Source organism: Bos javanicus, chromosome 17, assembly GCF_032452875.1.
Source record: "Bos javanicus breed banteng chromosome 17, ARS-OSU_banteng_1.0, whole genome shotgun sequence".
NCBI classification, from domain to species: Eukaryota; Metazoa; Chordata; class Mammalia; order Artiodactyla; family Bovidae; genus Bos; species Bos javanicus.
The window spans coordinates 65709300-65733366 of record NC_083884.1 but is presented as its reverse complement, the minus strand read 5'-3'; the positions used below and the strand labels follow the sequence as shown (position 1 = coordinate 65733366).

The window sequence follows — 24067 nt, the reverse complement described above, 5'->3', positions numbered from 1 at the left end:
CAAAACTAAAATGGAATCAGGGCATGCCGTGCTATTTGTTCAGGAGCTTGCCTTGTTTCATTTAATTTCAAAATTACATCATAAACATCTTTCACATCAAATAGCTGCATAACTTCTACAGCCGTTTTTCATGCTTTGTAGTATTCCATTACATGGCTATCTCATCATTACATGGAAACCATCCCCCACTATTGTATCCCTAGGCTGTTTCCAATCGCTGGCTGTTAAAACCAACACTGCAATGAACACTCACATGCAATGAACTTTCCCAAGATAAATGTTGCCCAGAAGTGGGATGGCTGGTTCCAAGGGTGTACACCGCTGTTTTTTTTTCCCCCGAGCTTTGGATATATGCAGAATGGACCTTTACACCAAAGGAAAAAACATTCCATGATGACTCACTTCAAAGCTTAGGAGGCCAGGGTTCTTAACCTCTGCCCTGGGGCAGACCCAATAAAGATGTCTAATGAGCAATAAACCAGGGCCCTGGGGGGGGCTGCTGTGCCATCACTGGGATCTTTACTGGTTCTCATTTACGGCCGGACCATCACACACTTGACTGTAAAATTTGCGAGCACAATTAGAACCGGTGGGTCACAGGGAGAGATGAGTCTAGGCCCGGCAGGAAAGCTCTGGGAGGCCTGAACGCACTTAGGAGAGGTGGGGAGAAGGAAGCCCCACCCCGGAAATGACGTTCACAGCGGAGGCAATTGAACCTCGGAGCTCAACTCTACACATGCACAGTGCAAGAATGTGAGTATCAAGCGCGCTCTCTTTATCTGATCTGATCTGAAGAGGTGCATATTGCCCTTCAGAAAAATAAATACGTAATTCTCTCCGAGCACAGATAGATTCCTGGAGGAATTAGCCTATTTTGGCCCGAGAGCTGCCTTAAGTTCAGACTCAAACCCTGGGAAGGTCTGATCATCTCGCGCACCAGCCCCCGCCGCCCCCCACCCCCAGCTCCAAAACAAATGGCTCCCACTGTCCATCGCCTTGGGGAAGGCATCCTAGACCATCTGCACCCACCCACCCACACACAGGCCAAAACTAACCAACTTGATCTATATTATAGGCCCTGCCTACACTTCCAGATTCCCAAAGAGCTCCCATGACCTGAGTATCTTTTTCACTTATTTATTCTCCGTGGAGAACCCTTTACCCCACAGCAAAATTTCCGTTTGCCCAAATCCCACCCGTGATTTCAGGGCAGATGGAGGGACACCTCTTCCAGGAAGCCGATGCTGATTTCCTAAGCCAAAGTGTCTTCGGACCTTCTTTGGCAATCTGCCTGATCATCAAGCCTTGCATCAGAGACAAAGCCTGAGGGTCTCCCCTGGCAAAATTTAAGGATCCCTCCCCAGCTGGCACAGGACACAGACCCCTCTGGCTCTGGGTTCCCCTTTCCAGAACCTACCTGATGCCTGGCAGACGCAAGGCAGAATAGGCGAGCATGGGGCTCCCCAGAGGTGGAAGGCAGTCCATGAGGGACACATAGTGATCTTTGGTAACACTTAGGGTGCTCTGAAGGGCTTTCCAGGAGGCTCGGTGGTAAAGAATCTGCCTGCCAATGCCCATGCACAGGAGCCTGGCGGGCGATAGTCCATGGGGTGGCAAAGAGCTGGACATGCCTGAGCGCGTGAGCAAGCATGCATGTGCTTACACACACACACACACACACACACACACACACACACACACAATGCCTTGATATCCAGGTATAGCACAAAGCTTTTGTGAATGACATCCAGTGAAAACTGTTTCCTTTCTGATTCTCAAGGGTGCCTTCCCATGAAGTCCTGAGGCTGTCTCTGCATGGTGCCACCATGACTTTAACACCTATTCTACCTGCTATCCTGTTAGTATACTGAAAGACAGTATATGCCCCAGTTTAAGAAAGACAAAAAAGCCCCAAGCTTAGACCATCAGCTGCAGCAGTGGACTTTAAAATATAATTATATTTTCACTATATTTAATTTTACTGTTGTTTTCAATTTAAAACAATTGTTTTATTTTAAACTATTTATCAATTTAAGACAGGACACTGGTTTGCTATTTATAATACAGATTTTCATAACATTTCTTTTAAAATGTTAACTTTCAGAAAAGTGAAAAGTTTGAACAGAAAATGATGGTACAGGGGTTATGTGGAAATGGCAAAAGGCCCCTGAGGCTAGAATTCACTGGGAAAGTGGAAAGAACATGGCATTGGATTCAAAAACAGGCAGCTTCTGGTGCTTCCTCTCCATCTTCCTGCCGGGAACAAAGATGTGATGCCTGGAGCCAAGGCAACCATTTTGGGACCATGGGCTCACAAGTGATACTTTAAGTGACATGAAAAAGACCTTAATGACATAGCTGAGCCACTGCACTAACTGAACTATTCTCCTCTGGATTTTTGTTGTTGTTACTGTTATGTGAAAAGTAATGATGTACTGTTTAAGCCATTGTTCATTAAAGTTTCTGTTACACGAAGGCAAAAGCGTTCCTAACGGACACAGAGAATTTGGTACAAATTGGCTAAGTAGACAAATGTCTTCTAAATAAACATAGTGAATGCAGTCGTGCTTTTGACAAGCCACTTCACCCCTGAAAGCTCGGTTTCTTCACGGATGAATTAAGTTCAGTGATACTTACCTCAAAGGATTCTGAGGATTAAAGGAGATGGTGCATGTAAAACACCATCAGTATACTTGGCACATACATAGCAGGTTTCTGCAAATGCATGGTAAATAATGAGCAAATAAACAAACAGAACATGAAGCCTGTTGGAGGGACTGGTAGGTTGGTGGATTTTTTTTGTTTGTTTTAACCTAGACTTAAAGGGATAGCTCTCTGATGAAGGAATTTGAGGGAGACAGTGATTCAGGGCACTCCACCCTGACTCTCAAACCGTACCCCAGTGCCCAGCTGGGGACAGGGGAAGGAAGAGTGACTGACTAAGTGGGTACTGTTTGCAACGCTGGCCTAAGGTCCAACATGAGCCTGTCATTTACACAAGCCTTGATTAAAATCAGAGGGCAGCGCCAAGGAACGCAGATCCCAAAGAGAAGCCAGGCACAAGAAAATCCTGAAAGAATCGTCAAGACTGAACCCAGGGATGTAAACAGCCCCAGGTCCATCCCTGGCTGTTGCACCCACCCTGTCCCACCCCTCCCCAGCCATAACCATCAGGGCACTGCCCATGGCCATGAACCTGTGGTGCCAGCTGACACACCCTCTCCTGACTTTCCCAGGATGATAACCGCACCTCCCATGCCCTTCAGGCAGCTGACTCCTCCTCCTCCTCCTCCTCTGGGACCAACTTCCCAGCACCCCTGTGGACCTGTCAGGGCCTGGCTCTGCCAGCCTTGAGGCACGACAGTCAGGCCCTGCTCCTGGCACAGGAACTGAGGCCTCCGTGGAGCTGAAGAAATACCCCTGGCCCAGCCACCAGTGAGAGAACCCCATGAACCGTCCTGAGTTTCTTCAGTTGCTTTGTCCTGACCTATGAAGCTGGGCCCTGGGAAAGCTCTGTGTTAATAATTACCATTGTCAGATCACTAACACGAATGGAGCACTGACTTTGTGCCAGACAACACACTAAATGAATTCCCCCACTTAATCCATCTTCTGAGCTAGGCTGCGTGATTAGGCCCACTAGATGGATGAGGACAGTGGAGGCCTCAAGGAAAGTTTAGCAGTTTGCTTAAGAGATGCAGTCAGGATTCGAACTCTGACAGCCTCACTCCCAATCCCACCTAGTTCATCCTCACAGCAGCCAACAGCTGTTGGCTTAAATGATGCCATTCCCTGCCCTCACCCTGGATCCCTCCCACCCCGGCAGTGCTGGGTGCTGTTAATCTCTCCAGTGACCTTCTGGATCTGATGCTATTTTTATCCCCATTCTACAGATAGGTAAACTGAGGTTTTAAAAAGCAAAGTGAGGGGCTTCCCTGGTGGTCCAGTGGCTAAGACTCTGTGCACCCACTGCAGGGGGCCAGGGTTCGATCCCTGGTCAGGGAGCTAGATCCCACATGCTGCAACCAAGAGTTCACAAGCTGCAACCAAAGATCCCACATGCCTCAACTAAGACCTGATGCGGCCAAACAAATATTAAAAACAAACAAACAAACAAGAACAAAAAGCAAAGTGATTGCCTGAGTATCAAATCCTACAAGGTAGGTCCTGCACTGCACTTTCCCACATAAGTACTAAACTTTAAATGTCAACTGATTTAAATTAAATGCAATTTTTAATTCAGTGCCTCAGTCACACCAGTCCCATTTTAAGGACTCAACCAGCACAGGAGGCTGGGTACCTTACTGAACAGAACAGGAAATTCTATCGGACTGGGTTGTACATACCCAATATACAGATGTGTAAACTGAGGCTCAGAGAGAGGGAGTCACAGGGGCAGGAAGGGACAAGCTGGCATTCAGTCCCTGGATGGTCTAACTTCACCTTCAGCCCCCCTCAGCATGCTGAAGGAATGGGCCACCAGGCTGACTGCCCTGACCCCAGGCCCAACCTTGTTTAACTGAACCACGAATTATTCACCCACGGTAAGGAGTCATGACCTTTAGCATTGCTGAGAATAGTTTATTTTGACCTCTTTCGCTCTCTGCCTTAAACGCAGGGTGAGAGGCGAGGGAGGCAGAGGAGAGGCCTCGGTTAATGAAAGGTTCTGGTTAACAGAGGATGCAGCCGCTCATTACGTAGCGCTTGTGGTTTAAAGTGAAGGGTGCCGCGTGTTCAAGGGGTCAGCCAGGGGCCTTGTGACTCCCACATCCATCGTCTTTATCAGGCGGTACTAAGAAAGCCGCTGTCTACAGGGCCAGGATGATACCATCGACACAGGAGGCCAGCACGGTTCACTTTCCAAGGTAACCTTTGCCACCTACAAGGATATAGCTGCCTGTCTGCGTGATACACGAGTTACCGTGAGCACACTCATCTTTTACCCTTTCAGGTGGAGGCAGGTACACAGACTTTCGGGGCGGGGGGGGGGGGGGCAAAAATACAATTAAAGATAAGCTTTAAATTCATTCCCCGGGGTGGTGGCCGGGGAAAGGGGTGAACTGAGGGCCGGAGAGGGAGATTTCTCACTTTGGTAACTTTGCATTTTGAGCCTTGTGAATGTATATTAACCTGGCCAAATGACTATGTAACAGTTAAATTTTAAAACATTTAGGTATGATATGGACCATGAAGATTCTCGTTTTATATAGATGCACATGGATGGGCATACAAGTATGAACATGTGGATACGGAGAGACAGTGTTAGAAGAATATATAAGAAATACCACGTGGTCTGGGGAGATCCCACACGCCACGGAGCAACTAAGCCCATGCACCACAACTACCGAACCTGCGCTCGAGCCCTCTGGCCGCGACTACTGAAGCCCGCGTGCCCACAGAAGCCTGTGCTCCACGACAAGAGAAGCCACCACCGCGAGAAGCCTGCACACCGCAACCGAAAATAGCCCCACAACTCGAGAAAGCCCGCATGCAGCAACAAAGCCCCAGTGCAGCCAATAAATAAACAAACGAAGAAATGTTCAGAGGGGCTGACTCTAAGTGGAGGGAAACTAGACCACAGGGGATTTTATTCCTTTTTTTTTTTTTTTTGCTTAGCTATAGTATCTAAATTTTATATCCTACTAATAACAACCATTTATTGAACATGTAGCCGGTTTCCAGGAGAAACACTTCACAGGCAAAGACTCATTTTGTAGTATTTTACTCCCATTTTATAGAAACTGAGGCTCAGAGACACCAAAGACCACGAAGACCACCACCTGGGTTCCTTTGCTGCATTGACTTCTGATCAAATGAATGTGCTTGTGACAAGGAAAAAAGAAGTGTTTTAAAAATGCTAGATATGTGGGAATTCCTGGTGGTCCAGAGGTTAAGTCTGCACTTCCATTGCAGGGGGCACGGGTTCTATCCCCAGTCGGGGAACTAAGGTCCCGCATGCCCTGTGGTGTGGCCAAACATAAATAAATAAAATGAGGACAAGAAAAAAAAATGGAATTGCAATTATTATGTTTTGAATGCTAGATGCGTGAAAGCATGAAGTGAAACAGAATAAATTTCTGAATATAAGATGCATGTCAAAGACCCCAAACCTTTCTCCAGAAGGCTGCGGCTGATTCTAGAGTGCCCTGCCCTATACCCTCAGCTCTGAGATGCAGAAGGCTGCCTACTGAAGATGCCCGTGATGCTCTGGCTTGTTTTCTGGCCACTGGAGCACAGGCTAGAAGTGCCCCAAGGGCAGCCTCCCACCTTAGACGGATGGCAACTGGTGTATCAATGCCCCAGCTCCCTGCTTCTCTGGGGTAACCTCCGAGGTGCTGTCGGGGTGACACAGCCTATGTTAGCTCCTTAACTTCCCTGTCTCACCTCCACACTCGCCTGATGGTGCTTCCTGAGGGCACTGTCTCCCCTATCTGGTCACTCCCTTCCGCAGTAGGCCTGTTTCCAGACAGACTCCAGGCTCTCTACCCACCTGGACTCCAGGCAGACCTACTGCCTCTCACAGGCAAGTCTAAAGTGAACGACAAGGACAGACAAGGATGGGCCAGGACTGCAGCTATAATGAGAGGCAGCATCCAGGGCCAGGAGTGCAGCTATAATGAGAGGCAGCATCCACAGAGTGGGTGTGTGTGTGTGTGCGTGTGTTGGGAGAGGGTCTACCCTATGCTCCCAAATCCTTTCATCTCTAAAAGATATGGAGAAGGACCCATCCAAACCTTCTTGCTTTCGGTCACCAGCAACAAAGCTCTGCAAAGTCCCTCTGAGGGCAGCGAGGGCCCTGCCCTGAGCCATCCCACTCAGCCACCAGCTCTGAGAAGAATCACCTCGGCAGACAGGGGTCTGTTCCCTGAAGAGTAATTTCAGACCCCTCCCCTGAAGGCAAGCTACCCCCGATCTGGTGACAGAAAACACTACGATCTCCTAAATTCAGATTAAAAACTACCTGCTCTCAGTTCTTCCAGACCCTAATTTTGCCCAATGTAATCAGCAGTTATTAAGAGCTCAGAGGATGATGTGCTTGGGAGACAATATGCAGGACTGGCAACCAGAAGTCCCGGTCCTCTGTGCCCTGTCTGTGTCCCTCTGTAAGACCATGCAGAAAGAGGACCTCCAGAGTCAACCAGCTGGTGTCCAATCCCATCTTGACCTCACCAGCTGTGTGACCTCGGGCAAGTCACTCCATGTCTCTGAGCCTTGGCTTTCTCAAGTATAAAATGGAATCATGAGTAGGTATTTCACGTGCTTTTGTGAGGATTAAAAGAGATCACACATGCAAAATGGTTAGGGCACCGCCTGTGGCTGCCATATGCATCAGTTACAGTCCTTATCAACAATATTATTAATCACCAACTTAACGGACATGAGTTTGAGTAAGCTCCGGGAGTTGGTGATGGACAGGGAAGCCTGGCGTGCTGCAGTCCATGGGATGGCAAAGAGTCGGACACGACTGAGTGACTGAACTAAGAGAGAGAATGAGGGATGGGGAGGAGCCTGTGCAGTTAAACCAAGGGCAGGATAAATGTGGGGAGCTGGGGGAGGGACGGGCTTTGTCCAGCATCTCAAACCACACAAGGAACCAAAGAGGCTTAGGAAATGTATACAGCAGGCGCTCGGTATGCAGGAAATCTGCTTATCATAAAATTCCTCCTCAGAAGGTGAACCCAAGGAAATGACCTCTCTGGGCTTGGAGATCCTTTTATGTCCAAAGTGGCAACTATTTTGCAAACGGCCCCAGGTTTCCGGCAGAAACAAAGACAAGTAGCCAACTTCTTCCTAATCACAGCCTCTGGGCTCACATTCTGGTTCACCGGAGCCCCCATCCTTGTCTGTCTGCTGGAGCCGGCAGATCCCCGACAGAGCTCACCACGCTGAGCATGCCAGCCACCGGGGGGAAGAGCCTGCCCACTGTAGTAGACACTGTCGGAACCCCCACCCAAATCCTCCTGGCACGGGTGGGCAGATTTCTACTGCTGCTGGGACAGTTTAAAGGCGTGTTAAGGAGTCTCCTCAAGGTTCCCAGCACATTTTACAAACCCAGCTGTCCCCAGAAGTATACTGATGGTCAGCAAACCCTCAAGTGTCCCACCACCCAAGAACATCACTTGTCCTGGCACCCTCGCCTCAGGCTGTGCCCCTGAGGGAGCCCAGCCTAAGACACCCCTCTTTTTCCTAGTATCCCTGTCTCACAAGAGATGGACTTGTTCGGAACACCCATCCTCCCCAGGGGCATCGTGACACGATGGTGAGACACACCCCGTTGTGAAACGGTCTGCTACCCTCTGACGACCGAGATGGTGGGAGGTGCCAACGTATGCGCTGGCTGAATTGGGAGTTGCTCCTTTACCAATTTATTCAAAAGATTTATTGCCCTACAATGTGCCAGACCCTGTGTTTGGGGATGGGGAGATACTGACGAACTCGAAACTCAAGGTCCCTGTTTATATTCAGCTTAGAGCTGGGGAGTGGGAAAGATGGGGAGTGGATTAAGCCAACACGCCAGGACAAAGATAGCAGCATGTGACAAGGGAGGTAAAGGGAGTGAGGTCTGCTGTGTGAATCACGGTTGAATCCCATGAATTTGGGTGATCAAGGAAGGCTTCCTGGAAGAGGTGACATTTCAGCTGCATGACTAAAGGGATCAGAGGGAGCCAGCCAAGGAAGGAGCATGAGGTCTAGGGTTAGAGAAGACCTCCTAAGGTCATTGACGGAACAGAGATCTCTGACAACCTGGCTGGGGTGGAGTGGCAAAAAGTGGCAAGAGCTGAATCTGGACAGGAGGCACATCTGAGGATACCTATGGGAGTGCAAGTGGGCCTCTCCTAGAACCATCTCCTGCCTCGCCCCCCGCCCCCATCCCCTGCATTCTGATCTGCTTTCCTGAGTGGGAGAGGGTGGAGTTACCGCCTGCCTGCCAGGAGCCTTGCTGGGTCCCGCACTCCCGGGGGAGGGCGTCTCACGTGTCAACATCCTCCATCCTGTGCTCCCAGGTGAGAACTGCTGGCTTCAAGGTAGGGAGACGGAGAAGCTGAGAGGGCCGCTCGGAGATCGGCACCTGGCAGGCGGGCTTCTGAGTCAGAAGAGAGGTTTGGGTTGCAGCCTCACAGCACTCAGACTCCAACCCGCATCTTGCCTCTGGGCGCTGGGGCACCCTTCTTATCTTCCTTAGCCTCAGCTTCCTCACCTGTTGAATGCGTTTAGAACCCTTTCCAGTTCCAAAAGTAGCTGAAAGGTTTGCTAAGGATGTAAAAGCGCTTGACGGTGCTAATTTATTGAAGCCATTTATACTAGTCTATGTGCCAGGCACTGCACCAGGAGCCAAGATGCAGCTGTGAACAAGACAGGGCCAGCTTGGGTGGGGCCGGGGCGGGGAAGACAGGGGAGCTATACAGTGTTCACACAAGTTGGTAATTACAAAGACAAGATTTTACAAGCACACCACTGATGTGTCCCCTCCGTCTGAGACCCTGTCCTCTACTGAAAGCCAAGAGCCTACAGCCACGACATGAACACTGCAATTTAAGACTCTCGTCTCCTGGCAGAGACCCAGGCACGGGCATCCTTCAAGACTCCAGCTCTTTAGGGGCCAGTCTCAGTTGCTGCAGGGTCCAAGCCCTGGGCCCTACCCCTGTCCCCGCTGGCAAGATCCCTAAGCCCCAGAGACAACTTCTCAGGAGGATGGTTCCGGGTGTGGTCAGTTATGCCAGGCATGGTCAGTTATGCCAAGGGCGCTGTCCGCCGGCGCAGCCGTGAATCACGTCCTGCCCGCCCTGGAGAGGAGGGGGAGGGGTCCCCAGACCCACGCCTGCAAAGGTCCGTGCGGTGTGCCCTGTCGAGGAAGGAGGGGACTGCGAGGCAAACCCAGGGCCTGACCTCCCCGCACGAGTGGAAGCAACCCCGACCACGGAGCAGGCATTCTCTCCATGCTTGCTGTGCGGGTCCCTAGCCCTAAGATAAACTCTGGATACAGATGATCCCCTCGCTTCCTCACAAATACCCAGTGACTACAGGTGTCACTGTTTCTCCCACTTAAAGGAGGAAACAGAAGCTTAAGGAAATTAAAAGCCTAGTGCAAGGCCACTCGTCAAACTTCAGACCCAAAAGGCTGAACCCCTCTGCTGCATTGGCAGGAATCAAGAGAGGAGACGACCTTCAAAAATATGGAAGGGAGGGTCCCCAAAGCTGGCCTGAGTGACAGGCACTGCCTGGGCCAAGTCCCCAGCAGGACGGAGGGGTTGAGTCGTCAAGGGGAGGCCTATGGTCGGGGCTTGTGACTTTGGCTGTGTGTCCTGGGCCTCAGTTTTCCAGGCACACCCATCAAACCCTGGGTCCTTCCCACAGTGGGTTCTGGCAGGAGTCCAAGGCCAGCATTCTTGAGGCTGCCCACCTTCAAGGCCAGGTCACCACGGGGCCACCGTGACTCTACCCCTCAAGGACGGGCAAGACCAAGGCATGAGCCAGTGCCTGCTAGGCCAGCCTGTTGACATGCAGGGGCAACCTGTTCACACTGGGGCCTGGCGCTCAGGGAAGCTGCTGTTGTGTGCTCACACCTGGCGCACACGTGCGCGCACAGTGGGGCAGGGCTGTCGTCAAGAGCTCTGACCCTGGAACCATCCTGCCTTGGTTTATAGCCTAATTTAGCCACTTCTAGTCTGTGTGGATCCCGGAAAAATTACACCACCTCCCCAAGCCTCAGTTTCCCCCTCTGTAATATGGTGATGTTGAGAGCCTCTCTCAGGGGCTGGCTGTAAGAAGTAAATGAATAAAACAAATTATGTGTTCAAGAAAGAGCAGCTCCTACTTTCAGCGTGGTGACAAGGACATCTGTGGATCTCCATGGTAACCATCATGGTCATATGGGTTCACATACATAGAGGATGTCAATGGAGGAACTCAATGGAGTGTCATACATCTGTGGGGCTCATTTTCATCTTTGCTTCATGCTTTGGGGGGCTAAAATAAAAACGGATCCCGTTCCCTCACCACAGGCTTCCCTGGTGGCTCAGATGGTAAAGAATCTGTCTGCAATGCAGGCGACCAGGGTTCAATTCTTGAGTTGGGACAAATCCCTGGAAAAGGGAATGGCCACCTACTCCAGTATTTTTACCTGGAGAATCCCATGGACAGAGGAACCTGGCGGGCTACAGTCCATGGGGTTGCAAAGAGTTGGACACAGCTGAGCGACTAACACATACACCCTCACCATAAAACTTATCCACCACCACCCCTACTCAACTACTTAAGACACAAAAGAAGTTGAGGCCCCATTTTTATAACTCAAGAATGAACATCAGGGACTTCCCTGATGGCCCAGGGGTTAAGAATCTGCCTGCCTGTGCAGGGGATGTGGGTTCGATCCCTGGTCCGGGAAGACCCCACATGACTTGGGGCAACAAAGCCCGTGTGCCCCAACTACTGAGCCAGTGCTCTGGAGCCTGCGCTCTGCAGCAGGAGGAGCTGCTGCATTGACAAGCTTGAGCACTGCAACTCGACAGTAGCCTCCACTCTGCACAATTAGAGAATACCTGTGTGCACCAACAAAGACCCAGAGCAGCCAAAAATATATAGACTTAAAAAAAAAAAAAGAATGGACATCTAGGGGGCATGGAACTAACAATCTCCCGACTCCTCCAGAGACAGCAACACCCCTGCCCTCAGGAGGCTCACAGTCACGGGTCAGGGGAGCCAGGCAGAACTCAGAGAGAAACCCAAGATAGGTCTCCATACAAACTGTGATGGAAGTCACGGTGACACAACAACAAAGAATAACCGAGGGAGAGGAAGCAGCAGAGCGTGTGCGAAGGCCCTGAGGCGGGAGACCCTTTCAGGGAGCTCAAAGCGCAGGCACCCCGGGGCCGGAGAGAACCCAGGTACTGTAGGCGAGACACGGTCCAAGAAATGAGCAACAACCTCAATGTGTAAACAGTCTAACCTGGGGCCTGGTTAACCAGACCCCGGTATCGCAATTTTACATACTTGTCCCAGATGAAGTTTATCAACATGGGAGATGGGAGAAACTAGTTAATGGCATGATTTAAAGGGGGGGAGAAAAGCTTTGAAGCGGTATACAGCCCTGTAATCAACATGTGTGCCTGTTAAGTCACTCACTTCAGTTGAGTCCGACTTTCTGTGACCCCGTGGACGACAGCCCGCCAGGCTCCCCTGTCCCTGGGATTCTCCAGGCAAGAAAGAATACTGGAGTGGGTTGGCATTTCCTTCTCCAGGAGATCTTCTGGACCCAGGGATAGAACCCACGTTTCCTGAAGCTCCTGTACTGCAGGCAGATTAATTGACCACTGGGCCACTGGGGAAGTCCCGTAATCAACATAATCTACAGGAAAAACAAAAGCACCCTTAAAAATACAAAAATCCCCCTGCCAAAAGTTCACGGTGATTGTCTAACAGCAGTGGGCTTCTGGATGAAATTTCTTCTTCCTGATGTTTGGCGTGTGTGATATTACATTAATTTTTTTTTTTTTTCAATTTAACAAAGAGGGAGAAAAGCTCCCTGCTGTCTGCCCAGATCCCCCAACCCCGGCAAGGTTTCTGAAGCTGTGTTTTCAAGAGGATAGCCTTCTTTTTTGTTCAAATCTCAAATAAACAAGAGCCTGCTTGGCAGAAGTCCCCGGTGGGGTGGACGCTTGCCCCGCACACCCTCCCAGCCCCAACTCGGCAGCTAAGACAACAACCAGTGTCATCTCGGGGGGAGGCCCCTGGGGAGGGGGCCTATAAGCTCTGGTTAAACCGGCAACTCCTCCCAAATAGTTTCTTCCCCACCCAGGGACCCTCCCTTTCCTGAGGCTCAAGGTCATCCTTCCTCCCACATCTTCCCTCAGGCCAGCGCGTCCCCCCAGAGCCCTGACCAGTCCTGAATTCCTGGGGCCTGGAGGCCCAGAACTTTCCATCTTGGAGACCGTGCAGCCCAAGCTCCCGGGTTACACTGGCGAGGAGATCCCGAGCCGGGGAAGAAAGTTGCCCAAAGACATCCAGGAAGCCGGGGCGTCACCCAGACATTCACTCAACAAATATACATCAATCAAGCACTGATTGTGTACATCAGCACTGACTGTGGGCATCAGGGGTGCAGCCTCAGAGCAAACCGAGGCGGTCTCAGTAAACGAAAGGCAAGGATGAGGTTGGTTCGGAGCCGACCAGGGTTATGTGCTAAGAGTCAGGGTTGCGGGGAGCAACTCCACCCTGGGGGGATGGGGAGGACTCTCCGAGGAGGTGACATACGAGCTGAGACCCATGGGAAGGGAAGGAGCCTGCCGTGCAAACAGCCTGGGAAAGAGCCTTTCAAAAGGAAGACGGAGGCAGGCAGGTGTGAAGGGGGAGGACAGGGTTGTCTGGAGGGGCAGGCGGCCAGCCCCTGTCAGGCGGAGCCTCTGCAGGAAGGCAGGGGGACCCACCCCTATGCGGGCTTAACCAGGGCTCTGAGCCGCCTGGAAGCTCACTCCAGGTGCCCAGAGGAGGATAAATCGCCGAGGACAAGGTCAGAGGCCCCTGCTGCCTCCCAGGTGGAAGAGGGGGCGGCATGGGCTGGTTCAGTGATGGTGGAGTCGGAGAGAGGAGGCGGTGTGGCTTTAAACACAGATGACAGGACTGGCTGAAGGACTGAACGTGAGGCTGAGAGAAAGAGTGTGAACTGCCCTACGGACCGAAAAAGTGCAATTTCAGAACTCCCACCATGAATGCAGATTGGTGCAGCCCACTGTGGAGAACAGTATGCAGGTTCCTCAAAAAACTAGAGTTGCCATTTGATCCAGCAATCCCACCCCTAGGCATATATCCGGACAAAACCTTAACTGGAAAAGCTATACATACCCCAGCGTTCACAGCAACTCTATTCACGATAGCCAAAACATGGAAGCAACCTACATGCCCGTGGCAGATGAATGGATAAACCAGATGTGGTCCACACGTACACTTGAATACTACTCGGCCATAAAAAAGAATGAAATAACGCCGCTTGTGGCCACATGGATGGACCTGGAGACTATCAGAGTAAGCAGAGCTAAGTCAGAAAGAGAAAGACAAATACCGTATGATGGCACATACATGTGGACTCTAAAGCAGGACACAAATAAACAGATCTGTGAAACAGGAACAGACTCACAGACATAGAGAAGAGACTCGGGGCTGCCACGGGGGTGGGGAGGGGAGGATTGGGACTTTGGGACTAGCAGAGGCAAACTAGTATATTAAGGATGGATAAAAAACAAGTTCCTATTGCAGGGCACAGGGAACTGTATTCAATATCCTGTGATAAATCACAATAGAAAAGAATATGAAATATTCTTGCATGCATGTTCATGTACACACATATACACACACATGTGAAACGGGGTCACTTTGCTATACAGCAGAATAAGGAGCCCAACTTTGCAGGACTCCAGAGGATTAGCTGTCGGGGGAGGCACCTGCCGGGGCTGGAGGCTCAGGAGATTCATTCTCGGGACCAAGAGCATGATGCTGAGGGAAGGGCTCCAAAAAATATCCAGGTCCTGAGTCTTGGAAGCAGGATGCCTGTTCCCATACATGGAAAAAGGGTCTCTGTAGATGTACCTTAGTTCAAGGTCTTGAGAGGGGAACATTAGCCTAGATGACCTGGGTGGGCCCTAAATGCAATCACCTGTGTCCTCATAAGAACGAGGCAGTCCAGGGGTTAAGACTTCGCCTTCCACTACAGGGGACGAGGGTTCAAACCCTGGTTAGGCAACTAAGACCCACATGCCACGGAGCAGCTAAACCCACACGCTGCAACGACACAGCCAAATAAATATTTTTTTAAAGAACCATGTAATAAATTTTTTTTTTAAATTTTAAGAGAGAGAGGCAGAGGGAGATTTGCCTGGAGAAGAGAAAAGGCCAAGTGACAATCTTAGCAGAGAAGACCCGTTTCCAGCAAGGGGTCGAGCATCACCCAGGTTTGCAATGAGTGGGTGACGATGGATGGATGGATGAAATAAAACACCCCAGAGAGAAGCTAGAGGGGTCATCCCTTGGGGTGGCCCAAAGTCCCTCCACGGAGTCCTAAACCAGAGTCTGACATCCTCGGGGTGGGCGTCCCTCCGACACCACCAGGCTGGCCTTGACATTCTGTGGGCCTCTAAACTCTAAAGAGAGGATGTGATTCATTCTACAGGCCTTTAACCAGGAGAGGAAGGAAACCAGCCCTCAGATCCCAAACCAAATTTAACTCCTCTCCGCCACACACCACCCCCTGCGCACACACATAAAACACGTGTACACACACACACACACGCATGCACGCAGCATCTCTCAGCCTTGCTGGGTCAGGAGTCCACCCCAGGAGCCACGCTGGGGGCGGGAGTCAGCAGCGTCTAGCTCAGCTTTCTCCCCAAGGTGTACCCCACAGCTCCCTCAAAACACAGTTGGAGACAAATCCTCATCAGAGTGTGTGGGGGGTGGGGGTGGGGGGCGCATTCCAGGGACTGCCCTGGTGGTCCAGTGGTTAGGACTCCGGGGCTTCCACTGCAGGGGGCACAGGTTCCATCCCAGGTCAGAGAACTAAGATCCCGCCAATGTGGCCAAAAAATAATAATTTTAAAAAATAAAAGCAAGAAGCGGGGAGGGCATTCCAGAGTAACCCCTCCCGCTCCCTCTCCCTTACCATCCCTCTCTCTCTCTCTCTCTCAGCATCGAGACAAAGAGAGAACTAAAGAAACAAAAGACCCACGGAGCAGGAAATAACGACGTTGCGCCACACTGGGAATCTCAGATCCAGCAAATAAGCCTGTCTCTTAGGAGGATATTAGGTCCTCTGCACCTGGGAGATGGCACTTAATTTATGTTTTCAATCCCCGGGGGGGTTGAATGAGTATGTTCACACTTTGGAATGTTTCATCTGAATAGATAAACATTATTTTTTTACTTCTCAAGAAGAGAGGTCTTTTTCCATGTGAAAAGACACCCCAAATGTCACAGAAACATCAGCCCAAAGGTTCTGAAACAGTCTTAACTAGCCGGCCGTTTCCTTTGGGCTTCGGCCCAAGATTTTATCGCAGCCCTCCCAAACACTCTTTGGTGAGCAGGGCAGTACGTACTGCCCTTGGCCTGCTTTTTCCTCCTCTGGAGCTCTGCTCTGTAGGGGAGGAGGATCTGAGCAGCTCACAGATATAAGGGAATTAACTCCACACTAAGTTGCTGAGGCTACCTTATCCCCACTGCGTAGCTAAAGCTTCCCCGGGCTGGGCAAGGGACACGGCACAGGGAGAAAGGAGTATAAAATCAGGGCATGATCCCGGCCCCAGAATCCCAGCTGTCTTTGAAAGTGGACCTTCACCTCCAAGGGCATTGAGCATTCGCAGCCCAGAAGACATTGGTGATTGTCCTGAGTGCTCTGCATCCTAGCTGTGTGATCCTGGGAAAACTGCTCGACCTCTCTGGGCCTTCATTTCCTCAAGGCAGAGTAGCACGGCCCGCCCTCCCTTCCCGGGCTCTGAGGAGTAACGCACCTGTCAGAAGTAGACGTGCTTGGGGTGACCCTTAAAGCACACGCGCTAGGGACGCCCCCGGTGGTCCAGTGATTAGGACTTCGCCTTCCAATGCAGGGGGTGCAGGTTCGACCCCTGGTGGGGGTACTAAGATCCCACACGCCTCAGGGCCAAAACCACAAAACACAGAGCAGAAGCAATGCTGTGACAAATCCCAGGAAGGACTTTAAAAATGGTCCACATGGAGAAACCTTAAAAATAAAAGAACATACACTGTTGTCACTGCCATGTCACTTCCCAGGACAGTCAGAACGACCTTTTTTTTCCTTACAGGGGACTATGTTCAGTGGGCTTCCCAGCGGTGCAGTGGTAAAGAATCCGCCTGCCAACGCAGGAGACGAAAGAGATGCGGGTTCGATCCCTGTATTGGGGAGATGCCCTAGAGTAAGAAACCGCAACCCATTCGAGTATTCTTGCCTGGAAAGTTCCATGGACAGAGGAGCCTGGTGGGCTACAGTCCATGCAGTCGCCAAGAGTCACACAACTGAACACATATTCAACATCCTGTGATAAACTGTAAATGGAGAAGAATATTTTAAAAAAAAATGTATGTGTATATATAACTGAGTCCCTTTGCCATACAACAGAAATTAACACAATACTGTATATCAGCTAGAATGACCTTTTCCCAAAAAGGGAATCTAACCGTGTTACGTGCCATGTAAACTCCTCGGAGGCGCTTGGGATGAACTTCATCCCCTTCTGGGGGTTCTGTGTTGCAGCCCCCATCTCTCTGCCCTCAGCTTTCACTGATGCCCTTGCCTACCCCACCCCAGTCACACCGGCTCCAGCCGCCCTCCCACCGAAAAGCCTTCACATATGCTGTTCCCTCTGCCTGGAAGGACCCCACTACCCACCTCCCCTCCACCCCTACCCCACCCTGACCACGCACACCTCTTTAGGTCTCAGCTTTAATGGCCCTTCCTCAGCACAGTGGGTTGAACAGTGTCCCCCCACAAATTCAAGGCCACCTGGAATCTCGGGATGTGATCTTATTTGGTCTTGGCAGACATCATAATGCCGTGACGAAGTCATCCTGGATTACGGTGGGCCCTGATCTGATGACTGCCATGCTCGTCAGAAAAGAAAATGCAGATACACAGACATAAGCCAAGAGACACTAAAGGGGGGAACTCCCTGGCGGTCCAGTGGTTGAGACTCTGTGCTTTCACTGCTGAGGGCTGGAAGTTTAATCCCTGGTCCGGGAGCTAACATCCCAGAAGCCATGCCATGCTGCCAAAAATAAAAAAATAAAAGAAAAACTAAGGGTTGCTGGAGGCCACCAGAAGCTGGAAGAAGGAAGCCCCCCCACCAACGCTGCCCTTAGAGCTGTTGAGGGGGTGCAGCCCTGCAGACACCTTGATTTTGGATTCCAGACAGTGAAGAGTTCATTTCTGTTGTTCTCAATAACACAGATGGTGCTTACTTGTTACACCAGCCTCAGGAAAGCCTGAGCCCACCCCTCAGCTAAAGTACCTTCCCCAGACTATCTTCAAAGCCCCCTGTTCCTCTTCCCCTCTCCTGTGATGTCCTGCCTCCACACCTGCCCATAAACTCCCAGGGAGAGGGGGTCTTGACTGCTGGGGTTCCCTATAGCAACCAACTCAGAGCCCTGCGTCAGCAGGCATCCACAGGTGGTTTCCAAATGAATTAATTTGACATTTGCATCAAGGGGAGCTCAGAAAAGTCAAGGGACTCAACCAGGGCCACACTCCAGGGAGAGGCAGACCGCTGGCCTCCCTATACCTGGGATCAGATGAGCCCCGCGCGGTGCTGCCACCCACCCCGCACGGACTCCAGCCCAGGAGGACAGGTCTCTTCTCCCTGATTGCCAGCTGCCAGGCCCGTGCCCTCTGGGCTCTGCGCCCGATTAGGGGCCTGACCTCCTTGGCAGGGATTCGTCTCAACTCAATGAACCTTTTATCTCAGTTACAGAGATAAAAGCCTCTGTAATCCTCCGAGAGGAACCCCGTGGGGGCAAGGGTCGCCCTGGGGTTGGGTTACTCCCATGCCCAGGGGGCAGTCCCGTGGTGGTCACTCAAGAAGGTGGGCCTCGCCCATGGGAATCAGCCTCCCAGTCACCCCGGCTCCTCCCTCAAACCCTCAATGCCTGACTCTGCAGCTCTCCAAGGGCCGGACAGCAAACGGCACTGACTCACAGAGGAAAAGTAGTTCCAGGCGGGAGAACGTGCCCACTGGGTGCTAGCCTTCCCTTAACACTTATGTATCAGTCACCCTTTTTAACAGAGACAGCAAGACCGCGGGCTCAAATCCCCTGGGGGCATGAGGCCTTTCCCATCTGCCTTCGGCACCGTGGTTTCCGCATCTGCTTTGTCTGCATGCACGGCTTCCACCAACCGTGCATCGAGTACTGTGTCTAGCACTCGCGGGTGGTTGCATTGGAGAATAAGGAAGCCCCAGTATACGGAAGGCCGACTATCCTAGATGGGACTTAAGCATCTGTAGATTTGGGTACCCACCCTGAGTGGGTCCCAGAACCCATTCCCCACAGATACCAAGGGATGATTGTACTTGCTGACATGGTCTGGTTTCCTTCCCATCTTCTCGATACATATACACATATATACACATATTATATATTATTATATACACATATATTTTATTTTATTGGCCGCTGAGGCTTGTGGAATCCTATTTCCCCAACCAGGGATGGAACCTGCGTCCCCTGCAGCTGAAGCATGGAGTCTTAACCACCGGACCACCAAGGAAGTCCCAGTTACCTTTGTATCTTGAAAGTAAACTTCTGTTTATGGCCAGAGGTACTGGCTTTTCCAATTTACAATAAGGATACACAGATTACTTTGAGCACAGCTAGGCGGGGTGACTTTAAAGCACTGAGTGACTAATAACATAGAGGGTGTACAGGCGTACTTCATTTTATTGCCCTTCAAAGATATTGCGTTTTTCACTATGGCTACCCTGTGTGGACTAAGTCTACCGGGGCCATTTTCCAACAGCTTTTGCTGACTTCCGATCTCGGTGTTACATATTGGTAACTCCTGCAATACTTCAAACCCTCCACCAGCAAAAAGGTGATGATTCGCTGAAGGTTCAGATGATGAGCGGTGTTTTTGAGCATTAACGTACTTTTAAAATTAAAGTGTGTACTTTCTCTTTTTTAGCCATCATGCTATTGCGCCCTCAACAGACTACAGTATAGTACTTACGTTCATAACTTGTATGTGCATTGGGAATCCAAAAACTCATGTGACCCGCTTTATTGTCATACTGGCTTTATTGCGGTGATCTAGAACCAAACTTGCAGTCTTTGAGGTCTGTCTGGATAGATGCGGGAAAAATTCTGAAGATGGTTGTGTGGATGACAGGACTTGGGGACCTCTGCCCTCATCCATTCATCATCTATTCACTCACTCTTTCACTTTAGCAGACACACATATAATGTAACACTTCCAGCAGTTTTGTAATAAATTCCTCAGCTCTATCCAGAATAGAGTGATATGTTACACGGCTGTGTCTCTTAGGCCAGGTGCCCATAACAATCACTTAGGGGAGATTTCTTTTTTAATACGGATGTTCAGGCCCCACACTAGACCCCAGATCACCCAAATACATCCCAGCACCTGTATTTTCTTAGAGCTGCCCGGGATGGGGGTGGGCATTCTGCTTTTATCTTAGTCCCCTCCCCCCACCCAGGGATCCAACCCACGAGCACTGTACTGGAAGCGTGGTCTTAACCACTGGACCCCACCCCACCTCTGGGTGGGGAAGATCCCCCTGGAGAAGGAAATGGCAACCTCTCCAGTATTCTTGCCTGGGAAATTCCCTGTGGGAGCATCTAACCCAGGCCGGCGTCCCAAGGAAGCTCACAGTCGGGTGGGGGAGGTCGAGATATTTCCAGAAAACACATCCCATGATGTAACAGATATTTTCACAGGAACTTAGTCCCCACAAATACAGATCCTAAGAGTCTCCCACAAAAATTAGGTACCAGCCACACCCATTACGATGATTGGTTTTAAAAACAAACCCAGAAAACAAGGGATGTTGGTGGGATGTGGCTGCGCATAGCTGGTGGGGATGTAATACAGTACAGCGGCTGTGAAAAAGTGTGGCAGCTGCCCAAATGATTACAAATACAATTATCATATCATCCAGCAATTGTAGCTTCCGGGGATCTACCTAAAAGAATTGAAAGCAGGATTTCAAAGAGATATCCGTATACCTGTGTTCATAGCAGTATTATTCACAATAGCTAAAATGTGGAAGTAACCCAAGTGTCCAGCGACAGATGACTGGATAAATAAAGTATGGTGTTTATGTACAATGGACTATTATACAGCCTTAAAAAGGAAGGAAATTCTGACACATGCTACAACATAAATAAACCTTGAGAATGCTATGCTCAGTGAAATAAGCCACCAAAGGGCAAATATTGCACAAGTCCATATAAAGTCCCCAGAGGAGTGAAATTCATAGAGACAGAAAGTAGAATAATAGTTACCAGGGGCTGCAGGGAGCTGGGAATGGGGAGCTAAGGTTTAATGGGTGCAGAGTTTCAGTTTTGCAAGATGGAAAGAATTCTAGAGATAGATGGTAGAGATGGTAGTGTATTTAATGCCACCAAACTGTATACTTAAAAATGGCTAAGATGCTAAATTTACATTTTGTGCATGTCACCACAATTTAAAAATAATTTTTATTTTTTAATCTGGTGCCAGATTCTGGGGCCTGGGCTCCAACCCCAATTCAACCCTGCTGGCCTTCGGCAAGTTCCTTTGTCTCTGTGTTGCTGCGTCATCTGTAAAATGGGTATAGAAGTAAGAATCCCTGCCTCGGGGGCGCCACGGGGAGCATGAAATGAGTTAACTAAGTGCTGAGCAGAGCACTTGGTTCACAGCATGTCTTCAGTGTGTTAACAGTTGTATGATGATGGTGGCTATTACTACCATCCCCTGTCCACACCCTGCTGGACGGAGGGAGCTCTGAGCACCCACGCAAAAAATATGTACGTCCAGGGGGGTCTATTTTTGGCTTTGTGGTTTGGTTAATGCCAGGTGTCACTTATGAGCGAGGAATAAAGACATACCGCAGGTGAGAAAGTGGAGAAATTAAACTCACTGAGGACAGAGGCCAATCTGGCAATAAATAGCATGTCCCTGCCTGGAGCCTGGGGTCAACAGCCCTCTGCCCTCGGCTTGCTGGGTGACGCAGGCCAAGGCCCTGCCTTCTCTGGGCTTCAGCAACCCCAGCTCCCCCAGCCCACCCCTGCTGTGAATCCAAGGGTGAGAGGCCAGCCCACGGACCAACCTGGGCCCCACCGGAACCCCAAATGAGGGGGGAAAGCCAGATGCCCTCAAGCGACCACAGGGTCAGAGGGGCTCGGACACACTCGGGCCTTTCTGCTTCTGACTCACCGCAGCAGGAAGTTGGGGGGTGGAACCCGCCTACCATCCACACATCGGCCTCACCAAGGCCAACGACCCCATTTGTCAAGGGCCCAGTCGGGCAGAACACAGAGTCCCTGGCCTTGGACAAACATTTTACCCAGAATATCTGGAAAGGAAGTGCCCCGAGGAGTCACCTCATCCATCACCCTGCCTCCATCACCCTTTAGTCTCCCCCTTTTCAAAGAAACACATCCAAGCTCATCCAATAAACACACTGGGATGCGTCTGATACTGATACTGTGGAAATACTATTATTATCATTATATTAATGATAATTGTAACAACAGCTGCCAAAGACATGCCCAGCTCCTAAGAACTTCACAGGCAGCATCTCAGTCGATCCTCCTAACAGCACATGCAAATCGGCTTTCCTCTCATCCCCATTGTACAGACAGGGAAACTGAGGCTGAGGACTGAACTTGCCCGGAGTAACAACAAGCAGCAAGTGGTGAAGCCAAAGAATGAGCCCAGGCTTTCTGGACACAAGAGCCTGCCTGCTCAGCTCCATCTGCCCGTCCCTGATTCCAAGACCATTTTTCTGAGCTGCCACTACAGGCCCCATCCTTACCAGTCCTCTGAAGTTGGCCTCACTATCACACCCATTTTGCCGATGAGGAAATGGAAGCAGAGGCTTCCATTGATGTGACTTGTCCAGGGGCAAGATTGGAACTGGGGTCTGTCTCTCTGTGGGACTGTGGTCGTCCTCACCAGGCTGTGACTCTGGGGGTCCAATTATCCTGCCTATGTCTCCCCCTTCCCCTCCCCACTGGCAGGGTCCCCAGGAAGCTCTGTCCTCCTAGGGCAGGGAAGACAGGCAGCGTTTCTCCTGCAAAGCCCGGCACACTTGGGCCCAGCCAGAGCCAGGTGGCCTGTGGGCTGAGTCGGGGCCAGGCCTGTGGGGAGATGGGTGGGGAAAGGGCCCAAACCAGTTCCTCCACCTGCTGGGGTGGCTGGGTGCTGGAGCATCCTCAAGCCGTGGCCTGCCCGGTGGGCTCTGCACATCACCTGGCGGCGGCCAGTGGGTCCTGAAGCTCCACCCAGAGCGCTCAGGAGCCGTGGTACCCCAAGCCAGCTCACGAATCTGCTGTGGGCTTGGGGGTCGGGGAAGGCAGCAAGGATGGTTGCCTCCAACCACAGAAGGGTTCAGGGCTGGGGGAGGGTACTAGGTGGAAAGAAGTAGGGATTAGGCAGCAGGAATCCTGACATTTCCTCTCGAGAACAGCAGCTCCTGGCTGGCTGCGTGACCTTGAGCAAAACAGCATCCTCTCAAGGCCTTTTGTTCCTTCCCCTGGAAAGAAAAGCTTCCAACGGGAAGGCACAAAACCCCAGACAGACTAGTTAGGGCCCGGATCCAATGCCTGCCTCTGGGGATGCTGCCATCCCCCTCCACAGACAGGGAGCTGCTGAATATGGACCAATCCTCCCAGGAGGGATGCACCCAGCTCAGCGTTCCGGGCTGCAGCGGGGGCCGAGAGCCCTGAGTCACTGACTCAGGATGAGGACAGGAAGGACCAGGTGGTGGGGGGCCCTGGAGACCAGAGATGGGTAAACTTGTTCGAGCTCCAGCCAGCGGCCTCCGGCAGGGCATGCCCATAGCCACGAGGCTAGTCATACGGCCGGCCCATTCCGAACGGAGGGGAGCAAGGCTGGTGAGGACAGAAACCCATCCTTGCCGCTGAAAAAATAAGCCAAAGCTCCCATCCACCGCGGGTGAGTCAGCAGTGTCACCAAGAGCCAAGGGAGGCCAGAAGAACTGAGTAGGGACTTTGGCTCCCAGTTCTGCCCGTCCTGGCTGTGTCTGCAGAGTCACCTCCCTCTTAGGGCTCAGTTTTCTCATCTGCAAAAAAAAGGGACCAAATTATTGCTGACCTAGCGGGGTCATCTTCAGGTTGTGCCGTATGAAATCACAACATTGCACCACTAGCTGGCCAACAAAAATGACACTTCATATGTTTCCATCCAGCATGTGGATGAGAGCAGTATTCAGCACAGGAGCAACTAATGCTGAAATTTAAGTCTCTCCTCAGTTGTAGCAGAAGAATGTGTTTTTCTCATTCATGGGACATAATGGAAAATATCTCATCACACCCGCTCTCCCCCAGTATA

General features: G+C 51.0%; 1 protein-coding gene across 7 annotated transcripts in view; it reads right to left on the bottom strand.

The window, feature by feature from the left end:
- Positions 1-24067, bottom strand: part of KIAA1671 (KIAA1671 ortholog) — a 185632-nt gene that overhangs the window by 143741 nt on the left and 17824 nt on the right. For 2 of the 7 annotated variants that reach the window (XM_061385171.1, XM_061385173.1), the window contains exon 2: positions 16494-16723. The exons of 2 other annotated variants lie outside the window; for them this stretch is intronic. The gene's annotated coding sequence lies outside the window, so the exon portion shown is untranslated. Of the gene's footprint in view, positions 1-16493; positions 17361-24067 lie in introns of those variants that run through there. 3 more of the 7 variants (XM_061385169.1, XM_061385176.1, XM_061385170.1) reach the window with 2 other exon arrangements.